Source organism: Macaca mulatta, chromosome 12 (assembly GCF_049350105.2).
Source record: "Macaca mulatta isolate MMU2019108-1 chromosome 12, T2T-MMU8v2.0, whole genome shotgun sequence".
NCBI classification, from domain to species: Eukaryota; Metazoa; Chordata; class Mammalia; order Primates; family Cercopithecidae; genus Macaca; species Macaca mulatta.
Window position 1 is genome coordinate 23,906,082 of NC_133417.1, and position 19,014 is coordinate 23,925,095.

The 19,014-nt window shown below is 41.3% G+C and overlaps 1 protein-coding gene across 4 annotated transcripts in view; it reads left to right on the plus strand.

Moving 5' to 3' along the window:
* The window catches only part of SLC35F5 (solute carrier family 35 member F5), a 79,577-nt gene that overhangs the window by 44,540 nt on the left and 16,023 nt on the right, over positions 1–19,014 (plus strand). Inside the window, exons 17-18 of one of the 4 annotated variants that reach the window (XR_013401969.1) lie at positions 5,627–5,762; positions 7,513–15,785. The exons of 2 other annotated variants lie outside the window; for them this stretch is intronic. The gene's annotated coding sequence lies outside the window, so the exon portion shown is untranslated. The remainder of the gene's footprint in view (positions 1–5,626; positions 5,763–7,512; positions 15,786–19,014) is intronic. One more of the 4 variants, XR_013401970.1, reaches the window with a different exon arrangement.

A 19,014-nucleotide genomic window follows, 5' to 3' on the forward strand; every position in this document is an offset into this window, starting at 1 on the left:
AAATTACCAACCAAAAGTCATGAGTACCTTCTATATGCATATTTACTGGAATGTTCATGTGAAATGCCAGCATCTCCAATAAGAGAATTTTGAGTCAGGGGTGACACAAACATGATTTTTATTTTTGAGCTGGGGATTTTGATGGAGAAGCACCTAGATGAAGATACCATTTCATTCATGATATTTTAAAATTAGAAAAGTAAAGCTTCTAAATTGAAACTCTTATCAGGTCACTTCATGAAATTTTTAGTTTTAAATCTAATTTTACATGAGATGTCTTTCGGAAGAGCTACTTTTATTAACTTTCACTTAGATCCTTGTGTGCTAGGCATTCCGTATTTCTCTACTTGATTTTCCTGTACCTAGTTTTGATTACAGCAAGTATTTAATAATAAAGTCAGTCATGTGAGAGTATCCATTAATTTCAGTGGGTCCTTGCAAGGCAGGCAGAAGATTTCTTTCCAAGAGTCTTATTTTTGACATGAGGTGAAAATCTTTTTTTTTTTTTTTTTTGATGGGGTCTCACTCTGTCACCCAAGCTGGAGTGCAGTGGCAGGATCTTTCTGCAACCTCCCAAGCTCAAGCCATCCTCCTCCCACCTGAGTCTCCTGAGTAGCACTACTGGCATGTGCCACTATTCCTGGCTAGTTTTTTGTATTTTTGGTAGAGATGGGGTCTTGCTATATTGTCTAATTTTTGTGTTTTCAGTAGAGATGGGGTTTCACCATGTTGGCCAGGCTGCTCTTGAACTCCTGAGCTCAAGTAATCCACCCACCCTGGCCTCCCAAAGTGCTGGGATTACAGGTATGAGCCATCATGCCTGACTCAAACCAGTTCTTTAGATTGTTTTTGCCACCATTTACTTACTTGGAATAGTTTTCATATTTATTTTTCTTATGAAGAAATCCAGTATCAATCAGATCATGTAACATCAAAGCAAAATTTCATTGAAGGCTATCCTTGTCTTAATTATTCTAAAATAAAGTACAATAAACTAAATTATTTTGACCTTTGTAGTAGCATAGTGTTAAGTTATATATATATATATATATACACACACACATATATATATATATACATATATATATATACATATATATATATATATACACATATATATATATATGCATACTCCCAAGTAAAATTTCAGAGACAACATGCTGGAGAGCAGTGGCTCTCAGACAGCATCAGTATTACCTGAAGGCCGTGTTAAATACACATTATTGGCAGAGAGGGGAGAACACAGTGACTCATGCCTGTAATTCCAGTGCTTTGGGAGACTGAGGCAGGAGGATCACTTGAGCCCAGAAGTTCAAGATCAGGCTGGGCAATACAGCAAGACCCCTGTCTCTACCAAAACAAAAAAACAGGCATAGTAGTGTATGCCTGTAGTCTGAGCTGCTTGGGAATCTGAGGCAGGAGGATCACTAGAACCCAGGAGTTCGAGGGTGCAGTGAGTTGTTATTGGACCACTGCAGTCCAGCCTGGGCGACAAAGTGAGACCTTGTCTATTAAAAAAACAAAAGCAAAAACTTGATTGCTGGGTGCCACCCTAGAGTTTCTGATTCAGTTGGCCTGGAGGTGGGGGTGGTGGGCCTGGGAATTTGCCTTTCTAACAAGCGTCCAGGGAATGCCCCAGCTGCTGGTCCCAGGACCACACTTTGCAAATTATTACTCTGAGAAGAGCACTAACTTTGACATTGGATTCCTTCTGTTCCTCATTAGCGAATTTATTTGGGGGAGATTATTCAATCTGGTAGATCCGCATTCACTTAGCTGTGAAGTGGGGGTTAATGCAACCTGCCTGGGACTGTGAGAATGAGAAACTCTATTTGAAATACCCAGCCCAGCGTGCCTGCGTGCTTGAAAAATGCTGACTCCCATGGTCCGTCCTCCCCTCACTCTTCTCAGCTATAAAGCGAGGAGCGAAATTCAGTATCTTCTAAGATTCTTCTTAGGTGTAAAATGCTGTGATTCTAAAAGTTTTGTAGTTCCAGAGACAATGCCAAACACCTGTGTGTACTTAGTGCTTTATAAAGAGTGGTAATAACGTGATACCACATAGGCCATAGTTTTGTTTTTGCTTTTGTTAGGGTGTTTAGCATCTTGACTCCTTAAAAGTTTTCAATCAGATTTATAAAGCAGCATTGAAGAAGTTGTATTATATTTGAGCACAGTTTGAATCCATGGCAGTTTTACGAAGGCCGAGTATATCAGATGAATAGGCTAATTTCCCTGAGTTGCTGACCTTATTAGTCCCTACCATGTTGCCCCCTGGTTACCTAATACATGTTCAAAATGTATAGTTTTCATCACCTGCTTGATCTTGATTTTCAGACAGCATCAAATCAGCTGCAAAACAAATCCAAGCTAAAATTGTGAGCATATGATTAATTTAATATAGCATGTAATTATGTAGTATTTTATTTATTTATTTTTTGAGATGGAGTCTCACTCCCTTGCCCAGGCTGAAGTGCAGTGGCACGATCTCAGCTCACTGTAACCTCTGCCTCCTGGGTTCAAGTGATTCTCCTGCCTCAGCCTCCCTAATAGCTGGGATTACAGGCATGCACCACCACGCCCAGCTAATTTTTTGTATTTATATAGAGACGGGGTTTTACCATGTTGGTCTTGAACTCTTGACCTCAAGTGATCTACCTGCCTTGGTCTCCCAAAGTGCCGGGATTACAGGTGTGAGCCACTGTGCCCAGCTATCCAGTATTTTATTTAAAAGTTGTCACTAGGGTGTTCACTATTATGAATTTATAATCTTAAAAGTTGGGGATGCTAAAAGTACCAGGCTAAAATATTACTAGGTTTTCTCCTCTTTTAATTCCATTTTGTTAGAAAAAAAATAATCACAACCAGGGTTCTTTTGCCTTTCTCCAGCCATCTAGACTGCTTTACTGCAATGTCGGGAAGATTGCATACAATGAAAAGTGTAACTAGTTGATTGGGATTTGGAAAAATTGAATCAAGCATTTGCATTCATCCAGAATGGTCTTAAACTACTGACTAGGGGGTGCCCACAGGATGAGCACTGGTGGCGTGGGTGGGAGGAATTTCCCTGGGTACTGCAATTGCATTTGAAAGATCTATTTTCCAAAACCTGAGCAGAGAGAGGCTAGGAGGAATGCAGACAGGACATTCAAAATGCTAATTTCCTTTACTACTAGAACATGAAATATCTGATAATGGTTTTAAAAAAAATAAGTGCCAGGATTCATTGTAGTATAAAGGTTCAACTAGTATAATTTAAAATGAGTCTTTATATTCAGGCCAGGCACGGTGGCTCATGCCCTTTAATCCCAGCACTTTGGGAGTCTGAGGCGGGTGGATCACCTGAGATCAGGAGTTCAAAACCAGTCTGGCCAACATGGAGAAACCTCATCTCTACTAAAAATACAAAAAATTAGCCAGGCATGGTGGTGCGCGCCTGTAGTCCCAGATACTTGGGAGGCTGAGGCAGGAGAATCACTTGAATCCAGGAGGCAGAGGTTGCAGTGAGCTGAGATAGCACCACTGCACTCCAGCCTGGGTGACAGAGCGAGACCCTGTTTCAAAAAAATAAAAAAAATAAAAAATAAAAAGTGAGTCTTCATATTCAAATTAGTATATGAGGTTAGACAAACCATTCTTATGTGGGACCAGGTATATTTAATTTGCCTTTCTTTGTAGTCATCCTAGTAAATCCTTGTAAAGGGTTGTTTTAAATACAATTTTATAGTATATTCTAAATCCCCTTTGGCAAATAAAGCTGAAGTTATCTAGTGTCAGCATATTGTGATTTGTATACTTATATAAGACAAGATTATATCATTCTGATCAAGTTGCAGCATTTTAATTTTATATGATAGGTCTGTATTGAGTAATCAGTACCTATGTGCAAATATTAAGTCAACTTAATTACCAGACCCAGAAGGCCAGAGCTAATCAAAGAGTACTTTAGGAAGATGAAATATTTATAATGAGTTATGGAAACAATGTTTTAGAAATGTTTTTCTTGGTGTAATTTAATGCAGATTTTTACCTCAATTTTGTTAGAAAACTTGGTAATTTTATCCCTCCATCTATTTAATATTTAATATTTTCAGATTCTAGAGTATTTAAAATTTAAACACAATTATAAAATTAATTATAATTCCTACTTATGTTAGTAGCTATGATTTAGGGCCAAAACTATCCTGGTTTTGTCTGCAACTTGAAACATTGTGTATTTTAAACTATATAATTTGGGAACATTATTTTATAGACTGTGGATAACCAAATATAGAGTTTGTGATTTTTTAATGCTTTATTTGTATAAAATCATTTGTATATTCTATTTATAGTATGCATTTTCTAGCTCATTAAAAGTACATAAAAACTTCAAATCTATCCTTATACAAATATTTGATTTCTAGTTTCCTTTTATTAAAACATTTTCACTCATTCATTCTTTCACACCTTAATCTCCAAGATGTGTCTTGGGTATTTGATAAAGTAGGTCTTCTTGTGGAGCACATCACTCAGCTTTGGAGACCAAACATTAAACACACTGAGTTGCATCTTATGCATGTTAAGGTCTAAAGCCAACAGAAAAGGTGAAATTTTTGAATAATCAAATTGCCCTGGGGAGGGTCCTGAATAAGAGACCTATATCCATCATGAGATGGAATGTAGGTCATTGAACTTTTCCTCCAAAATTGGAATAGAAATTAGCAACAGCAGAAAGCCAATGCTATCCCTAGGATGGTGGGGTGGAGGGAGGAAGCCATCATAAAGCTCAAGGCCAGGGTCACACAGAGGAAGCAGAACCCCCACAGCAGAGCACAGGGGCCTTCAAGGTGTTGCAGCTGGAGGCAAAGAAGGAGGGAAAGAAATAATCTTGCTTTTCTTTTCTTTTTGCCATTGACTCCCATTGACAGGACCTGACTGGAAGCCAGCTGGCATGGGAGCTTGGGAGACGTATCCCTCTGGTATATCCCCTGACTTAGAGCAGAGCAGCAGATCTCAGGTCAAGCAGGCTCAGAATTGGCACAGACGCTAAGTAACTGGCTTGCACTGGGGACCATATTGTACACTTACTTTGAGCAATAGAATCACAGCTGTGAAGATGTCACAGTACAAGAAATATTCTGGAACCAAGATCACTTTTATCCATCTCAAGTTCACTCCGGAAAGTGGAATTAGGGGAAAGTGCCTGCCCTGCACTAGTATTTCAAATCCCATCCCTCCTGTTCCTCTACTTACTCCCCTTTCCCTTTTTCTTCTCTCAAGCTGGGCTAAAGGGAAATGTGAAAAACATTATTGTCTCTTTAAAACCAAACACATATAAAACATGAAAAATACTTTTCAGTGACAAAAGATAAGAATGGAAGTATTCAGGATAGTGTATTCGTAGATGCTTTGGGAAAGAGGAAAGAAAATAATTTCTTAAATTTTTTTCTTGAAAGACTAAAAATAGAATCTTAAGGAGATAGTGTTCTTCAAGCCTTGCTCTGACTACTTATAATGTCTTTCTTCATCCACTAATTATTTTGAAAACTCACTTAGTCATTTGTCAATCCTAACCTTTAGAGAGAAACATTTAAAATCAGTTCACTAATCACAGCATCTTTTTTTCTTTCTTTTTTTTTTTTTTGAGATGGAGCCTTGCTCTGTTGCCAGACTGGAGTGGCAACATCTTGGGTTACTGCAACCTCTGCCTCCTGGGCTCAGGTGATTCTCCTGCCTGAGCCTCCTGAGTAGCTGGGACTACAGGCGCACGCCACCACGCCCAGGTAATTTTTGTGTTTTTAGTAGAGACAGGGTTTCACCATGTTGGCCAGGATGGTCTCGATCTCTTGACCTCGTGATCTGCCCTCCTTGGCCTCCCAAAGTGCTGGGATTACAGGCGTGAGCCACCGCACCTGGCCCACAGCATTATTTTTCAAGTGTCTCTAGGGTGAGCAGGTGTCCCGGTTTGCCAAGGACAGTCCCAGTTTCTACCTGCTGTCCTGGTACAATCATGAATAGTGCCCCTTTCAGTTTCAAAAGTGCCATAGTTTAGACAATAAATTACCTGACCACCCTTATATGCCGCATGTTTCTTAACACCTAGGCTGTGACAAAACTCACATTTTCTGACTGTCAGTCTAGTGTTCTTTATACTAGACGGATATGGTCCACAAAGGAAGCAATATTGGCCAACAATTAATCTTGGGTCTTTGGATTAGAATGTTAGAGTCCTACCTTCAAAGCATTTTCCTCCTGGAGTGGTCTTTGCACAAATGGTAGGGTGATTTGTGGAGCCAGTGAAGAACCAGACTAATCCAGCTTGTTTTATTGGCCCCAATTTTTCTTCTCAGGGCCATAAGCCAGTTATTACCAGGAAACAAAAGCGAACAAGCAAGTATTTAGTTTTAAATTGGTATAAGGAGAAGCATCTAGAATTAAATCTTGCCACATAAACCCAAATCACCCCCAAAGCTAAGGGGATCTAAAATAGACAATGAGTGCTGTTTTCATAAAGATGATGGAAAAGCCTTAACAGGTAAGTTGCTGTACCTTCACACAAAGAAAATAGCAGGTTATTATGCTTTTGTTAAAACAAGTGACTACTACGTCATTTCTAAATCATTCCAGAATTAAGATGAGTCCTAAAAAAATATATATAGTGCCTCTGATGAGTGCATTTTAGATTTGCTTGAATGAGGGAGCAGTTATTACTAGCTGCTAAAATGCTCTGGAAACTCTGGTGCATACTCCAAAAACACACAAATAGTTAGGCCTAAGGAGAGAATGATACATGAACACTGGCAAAGAGCCTTACAAGAATGTATGCTGTGGGGAGTGTGGCCAGGGCTTTACAAACCATTAATTAATAAAGTTCTGTACATATGATAGAAAAAGACTTGCCTTGACCAACAGCATCAGTCTGGGCTGCACTATTCTCGATCTGAAAGAATCCAGAAGTTTAAGAGTGCATTGAAGCCCTTCAATAATCAAAATGAGGGAATATTAATGGGACCTTTTCTTTCTATCAGGTACATTTAATCTGGGAGACCTATTAACCCTGAGTTCTTGAATAGTGTTTGCGAATCAACCGCTCAGTCTTCTATAGGACACCCGTGTATGTCCTATAACCTGAATTTTTAAGTCAGATCATTTTTGTTTTAACATTCATTTTAGATGGGTGATACAAGCATACCTACATGAAACTATTTCTCAATTAAAACCAGTACTAGTGGCCCAGAAGATAATGGGTGTTCCAAAACAAAACATAAAAACAAAAGCGAATTCTAGGATGGAAAACTTGGGAAACATGTTCATAGATTTCACTGTAGCAGTGAAACAGGACTCTTTATTGCAGCATTGTGTGAAAGATTCGATATGTATATAAACAAAGGGGATTTTAAAGAGGATGAGAGGGTTTAAGAGAGGATGTGGCCTAATTTTCAGTTTTCTTCATGCTCATTTGATCACTGATTCCTCACACTCCCCCACTCCATAAGTCCTTGCTTTGTTGCTAACCATCTATTCTCTATGCAGAGACACTCGCATTCCATAGAATACAGTTCAGAAAATGCTGGCAAAAGGACTCACAAAAGGTCGGGAATCTTTATGTGTTTTTGTGTCATTTTGCATTTTTGGGGGAAGAAATGTTTCCCTTTCTGAGATAATGAAGAGGGTGAATAGATAATATGTTTTCCTAGGCACAGATGGCAGATTTGAAGTGCTTTGGCAATCAACTTTGTGTCCCTAATACGTGCGTAGTACTTTTACCTTCAGCTTGTAGTAAAACATCACACAGCAGAAGATTGATAAGCAGTTCAAAAATAATGTCTCCTATCCTTTTTAAATTAGATTCCCAAACCGAAAGAAGCTTTGCAATTACTGCCAAAATGTCTCAGAGGGCGTTAGGTTAACCGAAGCTGGAGAGGATTGGGAAAAGAGGCAGCTGCTAGTCACTGAGAATAAGGACTCTATTTGCTGTGAGGTTTGTAGGGGCAGCACTTTGCTGTTGGGGTTTGGCAAGGGGATTTGTTTTAAAATTGGAATTATATTTTGTTGGCTTTTAATCATAAGCAGGGAAATACATTTTTCCTATGCCTAAGAATATACAGAAGCTAATTTGGTCCATAATTAGAAAAATCATTGCCTTTAGCATATGGACCGTAACAATAGCGGTCATAACTCATGAGTCGTGTGACACATTGTTTCCCTTTGGTGAAGTTTTATTTTAAGATCTGTTAGGTATATCCAGGGAGAGAAAGAGATGAAGGTCAAGACATGCTTATTTTTACAGATGAGAGAGAGAGAGAGAGAGAGAGAGAAACAGAGAGAAAGAGATTCATTAAACTTTGAGTTATACTTTATTTTTATTTTTATTTCTTGAAATGGGGTCTTGCTCTGTCACCCAGGCTGGAGTGCAGTCACATGATCTTGGCTCATTGCAACCTCCACCACCAGGGCTCAAGTGATTCTCCCACCTCAGCCTCTCAAGCTGCTGGGACTACAAGTGCACACCACCAAGCCTGGCTAAGTTTTTTATTTTTAGTAGAGATGAGGTCTTGCTCTGTTGCCCAGGCTGGTTTCAAACTCCTGACCTCAACAATCTGCCTGCCTTGGCTTCCCAAAGTGCTAGGATTACAGATGTGAGCCACTGTGCCTGGCCTATATTTTATTCAGTAGGAATCTTTGCTATTTGCCATTATTTTTAATTCTTCTTGCATCTTAATTTTGCTTCCCCAATGAGTATATGTTCTTTAAAATCTTCCTATTAAAAAATCATAAACATATTAAACAATTCTCTAATTGAATGTGCTAATTTGGTAAATATTTGAGTGGATACCTACTATTTGCAAAGCTTCAGGGAATACATTGATGAATAAGATAGTATTTTTTTTTTTTTTTTTGAGACAGAGTCTTGCTCTGTCTTCCAGGCTGGAGTACAGTGGCACGATCTCAGCTCATTGCCACCTCTGCTTCCTGGGTTTCAAGCGATTCTCCTGCTTCAGCCTCACAAGTAGCTTAGATTACAGAAGCACATTACCATGCTTGGCTCATTTTTGCATTTTTAGTAGTGATGAGGTTTCACCGTGTTGGCCAGGCTGGTCTCGAACTCCTGAGTTCAAGTGATCCGCCTGTCACAATTTGCTCCGCTTATAGGCGTCAGACACTGCACTTGGCCAGTAAGATCATCTTTAATCTCAAGGAGTTTACGATTTTTTTCTTAGGGGAGGTGATAAGAAAATACGTAAAAACAATAAACATAGGTTACAGTAGTTGCCATTATAGAGGGTGGGTTGGGGGTGTTCCTAGGCCATCAAAGGAATGGGGAAAGGCTTTTTATCAAGCTTGTCTAGCTTGTGGACCATGGGCTGCATGTGGCCCAACACAAATTCGTAAACTCTCTTTAAACATTATGAGATTGTTGTTGTTGTTGTTTAGCTCACCAGCTATCATTAGTGTTAGTATATCTTACGTGTGGCCCAAGATAGTTCTTCTTCCAGTGTGGCCCAGAGAAGCCAAAAGATCGGACACCCCTGCACAGAGAAAGGAGCATTTAAGATGGACTTGAAGGTTGAAATTAAACTTCAAGAGGTGTTGTTGGCAGGCAGGAGATAGGAAGCAAATAACTGCACAGAGTTGGAGAAATTTGTTGGTCTTTGGGGAAAAGCAAGTAGTTCAGTCTGGCAGGAGTTGGAATAAGTGTTAGGGAATAATGGGAAATAGAGTTAGAAAAGCAAATTGTGAAATACTGTGTATCAGTCGGCTTAGGCAGTTAAACTGCAGTAACAAAGGACTCTCCAAATCACAGCAATACTACAAGCTTAGTTCTCTCTTACATTACATTTCCCTTATGGGTATCTGTAGCTCTGCTCCGTGGCTCCTTTGTTCTGGGGTCAGGCTAAAGAGGCAGCTTCAATCTTGGTTATCATCAGTTCTGGCCAAGGGAAAGAAAATATGGCAGAACTGTTCAATGGTTTTCATAGTGTCCGCTTGACTGTGGCTTATGTTACTGCTGTTTACATTTCATTGGCCAAAGCAAGTCACTTGGCCATGCCTGCCATCCCTGGGAAACGGGAAATATAATCCTCTTACAGGAAAGAACAACAGTTAATATATAAAACAATTTACCAAAAGCCTTGAAAGCCAGTGTGAGTCTTTTGCATTTAAATCTTTATATGGTTTGGAGCCATAGCAAGTTTCTGGACAAGATCATATGGCTTAGTAAAACAAACAGACAAATAAAAACATCAGGGCAGTTTATATATTGTGTGTGTGTGTTTGTGTGTATGTGTGTGCATGTACATAAAAATGATTTAGGGTATTTATTACAAATGCAGGTTCCAGGGTTCCAGAAAGTCTGATTCAGGGAGCTCAGGAATCTGCCCTGTAGCAAGCAGCCAGGTGGAGAGCATGTAGATTGTCCACAGACCTCATTTTAAAAAACCCTGGATCAAGGAATGAATGGAGAGCACTCAGGCAAGTGCAGGTGAGAGGGGGCAGTGAGTGAGTGCAGAGGCCCAGGTGCAATGTGGGCACATGGTAAATGGCCAGTACGGAGGCAGATAGATACAGAGAGAACAGATTGAACTAGAATTACTCAAGGAGGGAGGCTATGGTGCAAACAGCCAGGAAACAGGGTAGTGGAAGGGGCAAATCTTAGGAGCTAAGATTAGGAATATCAGGGGATCCTGATCTTCCCTGAGAAGGAGGAGGCAAGCCTAGTTGATGCAAGAAAAAACTGAGAACTTGAGGAGAGCAGAGGCAGTGAACAGGAAGTCGCAGGAAACTCAATGCTTGTAAGCAGCTATGGAAAATAGTGTTGACCAAAAGCGACCACATAAATTTGATTTTGCATTCGGCCAAAAGAGGGAGCTACAGTAGCACATATGCTGATGTCTGGGCTCGGCCACCCAAACTGAGTATAGCCAGCTCCTGTCCAACAGGATTATTAACCCGACCCACAGTGCAATATTTTGGGCGATTCATTTATTACTTTTATAGCCGTGAACCTTTTTAGAAGGAACTTTAAGGTTTCTATTTAATTATTAAGGAATCCAGTGGTTTTTTTTTTTTTTGAACTGCCTATCCTATAGTCAAGAAGAAATTAATTCCACAGAGTTTAAGGGAATTATTACCCATTTATTGGCTTCACTTGAGGCATGGAGTGGAGATTAGGACAGAGAGAAGAAAAGATCTAGAAGAGAGAAAAGTGCATTTGAGGCATGACTTCTGGAAGTGTAATTGCTGAGCCCAAGGGGTTGGAATCTTACATGGTTTTTTTTGAGACAATGAGAGTCTGGCTCTGTCGTCCAGGCTGGAGTACAGTGGTGTGATCTCGGCTCACTGCAACCTCCACCTCCCAGGTTCAAGCGATTCTTCTGCCTCAGCCTCCCGAGTAGACGAGATGACAGGTATGCGCCACTACGCCCGGTTAATTTTTGTGTTTTAGTGGAGATGGGGTTTCTCCATGTTGACCAGGCTGGTCTTGAACTCCTGACCTCACATGATCCGCCCGCCTTGGCCTCCTAAAGTGCTGGGATTACAGGCGTGAGCCACCGCGCCCAGCCGCATCTTAGGTTTTGTTAGATGCTGTCCGATTGCTTTTCAGAGACATTGTGCCGATTTACTTTTACAACAATAATGCATGAGAGGCTTATTTTTTTAACACATTTGAAAATGTTTTAATCTTTGCCACTCTGATGAGGAATTATGGATTTGGGGGGTAGGTTTAACTTGAATCTCTTAAGGTGCCGAAGAGGGTAGACACTTTTTCCTACTTAAATCCTATTTTCACATTTTTTCCTCTCTGTGAATGGTATGTGCATGTTCTTTGCCAGTGGGTCTTTTACTTATTGATTTGTAGGATCTTTTTTTTTTTTTTTTTTTTTTTTAATGAGGTCAATCCAAAGATTCAGTGAACAATAGGATAAATAAATTATGCTCTTCAGTAGATGTTTAAATGATGAATGGCTGTCAGGTGTTGTCTACTATACCTGCGTATTCGATGCATGAATCACCTATCTTGTGGACACGGGTCTAAGACTCCTGTTTCAGATCACCTTTGGGTAGTCTGCTGTGTAGAATCATTTGCCTCAAGAATGCCATTTTCTTTGATTTTATCCTTCATTTCAATATGGAGAAAAGCCAGAAGTTAAATGGTAATGAATCAGCTGTATGTAGTGGTTGGAATATTTTTACTGGTTTAAAATCACCCAATGGCAAAGTGGTGGGCTCCCATTCCCAGTGCTTAAAATGGGGCATTTTCAGAGGAGGCCCGGGCATGCTCAACTGTGATATGGATCAAGATTCAACAGGCTCTTGAGTGAGGATAATCACGAAAGCCCCGCCATTGATTTTCCGCCCCTCCCAGACACGCATTCCTTAGTAATGAGATTACATTTGTTTTGTAACAGCTTCATTGAGATAGATTCACATCCTACATAGTTCACCCATTTAAAGTGTGCACTTAAATGGTTCTTAGTGTTTTCATGGAGCCATGCAACCATGACTGCAGTCAATTTTAGAACTTTTCCATTATTCCTAAAGAAATCTTGTACCTCTTTAAAATTGCTCCCCAGTCCCCTCCTTGTCCCCAGCCCTAAGCCAATCACAAATCTACTTTCTGTCTCTATACATTTTGCCCATTCAGGAGATTTCTCATAATGGAATGACACAGTAAGTAAGCTTTTGTGACTGGCTTCTTTCACTTAGCATAATGTTTTCATGGTTTATCCATGTTGTAGTGTTTCTGTACTTCATTCACTTTGTTGTTGTTGTTGAGACAGAATCTCACTCTCTTGCCCAGGCTGGAGTGCAGTGGCGCCATCTCAGCTCACTGCAACCTCCACCTCCTGGGTTCAAGCGATTCTCCTGCTTCAGCCTCCCGAGTAGCTGGGATTACAGGTGCCCGCCATCACGCCCGACTAATTTTTGTATTTTTGGTAGAGACAAGGTTTCACTACGTTGGCCAGGCTGGTCTTGAACTCCCGAACTCAAGTGATCCGCCCGCCTTGGCCTCCCAAAGTGCTGGATTACAGGCATGAGCCACCGCACCCAGCCTATTTTTATGATCAAATAATATTCCATTGTGTGGACAAACTACATTTTGTTGACCTGTTCACTAGTTATTGGGTGTCTGGATTGTTTCCACCTTTTAGCTATTATGAATAGTGCTGCTGTGAATGTTTGTGTTCAAGTTTTCGTGTGGATACGTTTTTATTTCTCCTGGATATATATCTGGGAGTAGAATTGCTGGATCTAACGGTAACTCAGTATTTAATGTTTTGAAGAACTGGTCAGCTGTTCTACAGTGGCTGTGCCATTTTCCCTTTCCACCAGCAATGTATGAGTATTTCAGTTTCTCCACATCCTCACCGACATTTGCTATGTTCTGTTTTTTAGGGGCTTTCTTGTTTTCATACAGCCATACTCATAAGTCCAAGTGGTATATCACTGTGATTTTTTTGGTTTTGTTTTTGTGGTCTATGCTTGAGATGGTTACTCATGTGTCAACTTGACTGGGTGATGGGATACCCAGCTGGTTGGTTAAACCTTATTTCTGGTGTGTTTGTGAGGGTGTTCCCAGAAAAGATTAGCATTGGAATGGTTGGACTGAGTAAAGAAGATAGTCAATGTGGGTGGGCATTATCAGATCTACCAAGGGCCTGAATAAAACAAGAAGGCAGAGGAAGGTTGAATTAAGTCTGCTTGACTACTGAGGTGGGGTATCAGTCTTCTCCAGCCCTCACCACTCCTGGTTCTCAGGCCTTAAGAGAACCAGTTCTCAGGCCTTAGGAGAACCAGGACTAGAATCTACACCATTGATTCGCCACCTCTGGGACTTTTGGACACCACAGGCTTTCCTAGATGTCCAGTTCACAGGTGGCTCACAGCGGGACGTAGCCTCCAGAATCATGTGATCCAATCAATATCTATTTTATTTTATTTTCCTTTAAGTTCTGGGATATATGCACGGAACATGCAGGTTTGCTACATAGGTACACATGTGCCATGGTGGTTTGCTGCACCTGTCAACCTGTCATCTAGGTTTTAAGCCCCACATGCATTAGGTATTTGTCCTAATGCTCTCCCTACCCTTTCCCTGCAACTGCCCGACAGGCTCTGGTGTGTGACGTTCCCCTCCCTGTGTCCATGTGTTCTTATTGTTCAACTCCCACTCATGAGCGAGACATGTGGTGTTTGGTTTTCTGTTCCTGTGTTAGTTTGCTGAGAATGATGGTTTCCAGCTTTATCCATGACCCTGCAAAGGACATGGATAAAAGACCCATGCAAAGGACTCATTCTTTTTCATAGCGGCGTAGTATTCCATGGTGTATATGTCCCACATTTCCTTTATCCAGTCTGTCATTGATGGGCATTTGGGTTGGTTCCAACTCTTTGCTATTGTAAATAGTGCTGCAGTAAACATACCTGTGCATATGTCTTTATAGTAGAATGATTTATAATCCTTTGGATATATACACAGTAATGGGATTGCTGGGTCAAATGATATTTCTGGTCCTAGATGAGCCAATCGATATCTTATAAATAAACAAGCAAACAAATTCTATTGGTTCTATTTCTCTGGAGAACCTTGACTAATACAATGCTTTAATTGTTTTTTCTTACTGTGGTAAAATATGCAGCATATAAAACTTATAATTTTAGCCTGTTGTTGTTGTGAGACAAAGTCTCACTCTTGCCCAGGCTGGAGTGCAGTGGTGCAGTCACAGCTCACTGCAGCCTCAACCTCCCAGGCTCAAGCGATCCTCCCACCTCAGCCTTCTGAATAGCTGGGACTACTGGCATGCACCGCTACACCCAGCTAATTTTTTATTTCTTGTAGAGCTGGGTTCTCCCTATGTTGCCCAGGCTGGTCTTGAACTCCTGGGCTCAAGGGCTTCTTTCACTTTGGCCTCCAAAAGAGCTGGGATTATAGGTGTGAACCACTGCATCTGGCCTGTTTGAGGCATTTTTAATTGTACAGCTCAGCAGCCTTCATTACATTCACATTGTTCACATCATGGTGGTTTTGGTTTGCGTTTCCCTGGTGATTAATGATGTTGGGCATCTTTTTCCTGGGCTTGCTGGCCATTTGTATATCCTCCTTGGAGAACTGTCTGTTTGAGATCTTTGCTCATGTTTGATTTGGGTTGTGTTTTTATTGTTGAGTTGTGTCTATTCTTTATATATTCTGGATACTTGTCTCAATTGTAACAGCAGGGTTTTAGTTTATGGAGGTGACTGAATGATGATGCGGAGAGGTCAATGCTACTGAAAGAAGAGTTTTCTTACTTACAGTTCCTGAGCGGAGGGGACATGCCACAACACACAGGGCCACAGCGGAAGCATGAGGATGGTCAAGAGGCAAAAGACGAGTGAGAAGGCATGAGCCAGAGCCCTTGCTGGAGTTTCTGCAGGAAAGGCGAGGCCAGGCCGGGCCATCAGTTTAGGACTGGCTACTTTGAATAACATGGGTGAGCCTGGGCTATAGGGGTGGCTCTAGTTGCTTGGAACCTGGCCTTGGGATGATTTAGGATAAGGGAAATATTGGTTTGGTGTGTGAGAGTTATATAGAAGGCGGGTGGAGGTACAGACTTGGATCAGCCTGTCTGCACATGACAGGAGAATTCTAGTCAAGTTGACGTATATTTGTCCAATTGTTTGATAATGAATTTCCATGTTTTTGGAAACAGTGAATCAAATGTGGACGGGAATAACTCTCCCTCACTTGCCTCCCGCACCCAGGCTTGCCTCGCTGTGGGAATGCCCCATCCTTGGAGAGGAATGCCCCTTCTTGAAGGAGAGAGGTAAACACTTGTTTGCTGGCCTTGCAGTTACTAGATGCCAAATGGACGTAAAGAATCTCAGGTCAGGTGTGGTGGCTCACGCCTGTAATCCCAGAACTTTGGGAGGCCAAGGTGGGCAGATCACTTGAGGTCAGGAGTTTGAGACTAGCCTGGTCAAAATGGCAAAACCCCATCTCTACTAATAATACAGAAATTAGCCAGGTGTAGTGGCGTGTGCCTGTAATCCCAGCTAACTGGGAGGCTGAGACAGGAGAATCACTTGAATATGGGAGGCGGAGGTTTCAGTGAGCTGAGATCGCGCCACTGCACTCCAGCCTGGGCAACAGAGCGAGACTCCGTCTCAAAAAAAATAAAAAATAAAAAAATAAAAAAAGAATCTCTGAAACCACAGGACATCAGACAGACCCTGAACAGATACATACAGTTGGCAAACATATTCTCTGATTCTGTGGGTTGTCGTTTCTCTTTTTTGATAGAGTTCTTCAGTGCACAAAAGTTTAAAATTTTGTTGAAATTCATTGCATCTCTGTTTTTCTCTTGTTGCTTGAGCTTCTGACACTGTGAGGAGAGTTGGCATTCTCAGAACAAAGAACCTATTGCCAAACCTAAGATCATAAGGATGTATCCCTCTGTATTCTCTTACATTTAGGCCTTTGTTTCATTTTGAGTTAATTTTTCATATAGTATGAGGTAAGGTTATATATTATAGAAATTTTTATGTTATAAAGTGATAAGCCAAAGCCTACAGAGGACAATTTGGTGATATTTATTACAAATGTATATCCCTCCCAATTCTATTTCTAGGAATTTATTCTATAGATACAAGGCAAAAGATATATGTGTAAGGTAAATCACTGCAACATTCTTTTTTTTTTTTTTTTTTAAATAATAGTAAAGCATTGTAAAAAGTCTACGTGTCCCTCAATAGAGGCTTTGAAATAAATTGTGCAAAAATAAAATACTATAGGGCTACAAAAAAAAAAAGAATTTCTATATGTGCTGCTTTGGAAAGCTCTCCAAAAAATATTGTTCAATGAAAAGAAAAACAAATTTTAGAACAGAATGGCTTTTTGGTGTGTGAAACATTTGGGACAATAAGACACATATTTATTTTTGAAGTTTTTAGATTTTTTTTTTTTGAGACAGAGCCTGTGCTCTGTCGCTCAAGCTGGAGTGCAGTGGCACGATCTCGGCTTACTGAAACCTCTGCCTCCCGGGTTCAAGTGATTCTCCCGCCTCAGCCTCCTGAGTAGCTAGGATTAGAGGCACGCGCCACCACGCCCAGCTAATTTTTGTATTTTTAGTACGGAGGGGGTTTCCCTATGTTGGTCAGGCTGGTTTCGAACTCCTGACCTCAAATGATCCACCCTCCTCAGCCTCCCAAAGTGCTGGGATTACAGGCATGACCCACCACGCCTGGCGTAAGTTTTAAAAAGTTTTTAATTAAAAAATAATTGCGGCCGGGCGCGGTGGCTCAAGCCTGTAATCCCAGCACTTTGGGAGGCCGAGACGGGTGGATCACGAGGTCAGGAGATCGAGACTATCCTGGCTAACACGGTGAAACCCCGTCTCTACTAAAAAATACAAAAAACTAGCCGGGCGCAGTGGCAGGCGCCTGTAGTCCCAACTACTCGGGAGGCTGAGGCAGGAGAATGGCGTGAACCCGGGAGGCGGAGCTTGCAGTGAGCTGAGATCCGGCCACGGCACTCCAGCCTGGGCGACAGAGCGAGACTCCGTCTCAAAAAAAAAAAAAAAAAAAAAAATTATTGCATGCATTTATGGGATAAAATGTGATGTTTTGATACACATAAACACTGGGGAATGATACAACCAGGCTAATTAGCATATCCATCACCTCCAGTAGTTACCATTTCTTTGTGGTGAGAACACTTAAAATTCTCTCCTTCAGGTCTTTTGAAATATACGATACATTAGTATTAACTATAGTCACCACGCAGTGCAATAGAGCACCAGAACTTAATCCTTCTAACTGATAATCACTTTGTACCCATTGATCAACCTCTTCCCTTTCCCTGCCCGCCCCTCCCTCCAGCCTCTGGTAACCATCATTCTACTCTCCACTTCTGTGAGTGTGACGTTTTTAGAGTCCACACATAAGTGAGGTCATGCAGAATTTTTGCTCTGTATATGCACATGTCTTATGTACAAGTAAAGAAGCTCTGCAAATTTTAAGACACCAAGGATGGGGCATTCCCACAACGAGGCAGGTGCTGGGTGCAGGAGGTAAGTGAGGGAGAGGTGTTCCAGTTCAGATTTGACTCACTGTTTCTGAAAACATGGACATGCATTACCAAACAATTGGACAAATATACGTTAAAATTTAAAAAGAACCTTCTGCAGAAAAGAAAGGAGCAGCGGGGATAAAACAGCCACATAGTCATGGGTGTTGTACACATATTTTGTTCCAGTTGAAGCTCTGTGCTTTTCTTAGCTGGTTTTCTCATGACCACTGATGTACTAAGTACAATCACACCAGAGCTGGCTGAGGTTAGACTGCAGGCTATGGGCATGGAGCAGAGCGGCAAGCTGGCCCCAGGATGTTGAATAACAGCCCTGGCCTCATCCACACAGTAAAGAGCAGACCTCACATGGGATAGTTTACCATCAAGGAGTCCAGACAGAAAGGCTGTTCTAGAACCCCTCTCACTTAAAGAGCACAAATCTGAATGAATACATAGTTTTACTGTTTTACCAGTAAGGTTCTTGACACCGGATGACTTACCTTCCTATCCCCAGGTAACAGACGGTAAGTGTCCTTGAGAAGAATATCCCTTCACAGCAAATTCACATCTGTCCTTCAGCCTAGAGAGATCGGACAGAGATGAAGACCTCACCACTAAAGACCCACTCTCCTAGCTGTTTTGGAGAGGTCACTCTTGTCTTCATCAAGTTCTGAAGTTGTCTCTTGGCATATTTCCCTCCCCTCAAATCCTTATAAAAACAGGTGTGGCTAAAGCCTGTCTTTGCTGAAAGAACACTCTCTTCCTTAATAGAAAATTCTCTGTTGAAAATGTATTTTCCCAGGCCCGGCGCGGTGGCTCACGCCTGTAATCCCAGCACTTTGACAGGCCAAGGCGGGTGGATCACACGGTCAGGAGATCAAGACCAGCCTGGCCAACATGGTGAAACCCTGTCTCTACTAAAAATACAAAAATTAGCTTGACGTGGTGGTACGTGCCGGTAATCCCAGCTACTCAGGAGGCTGACG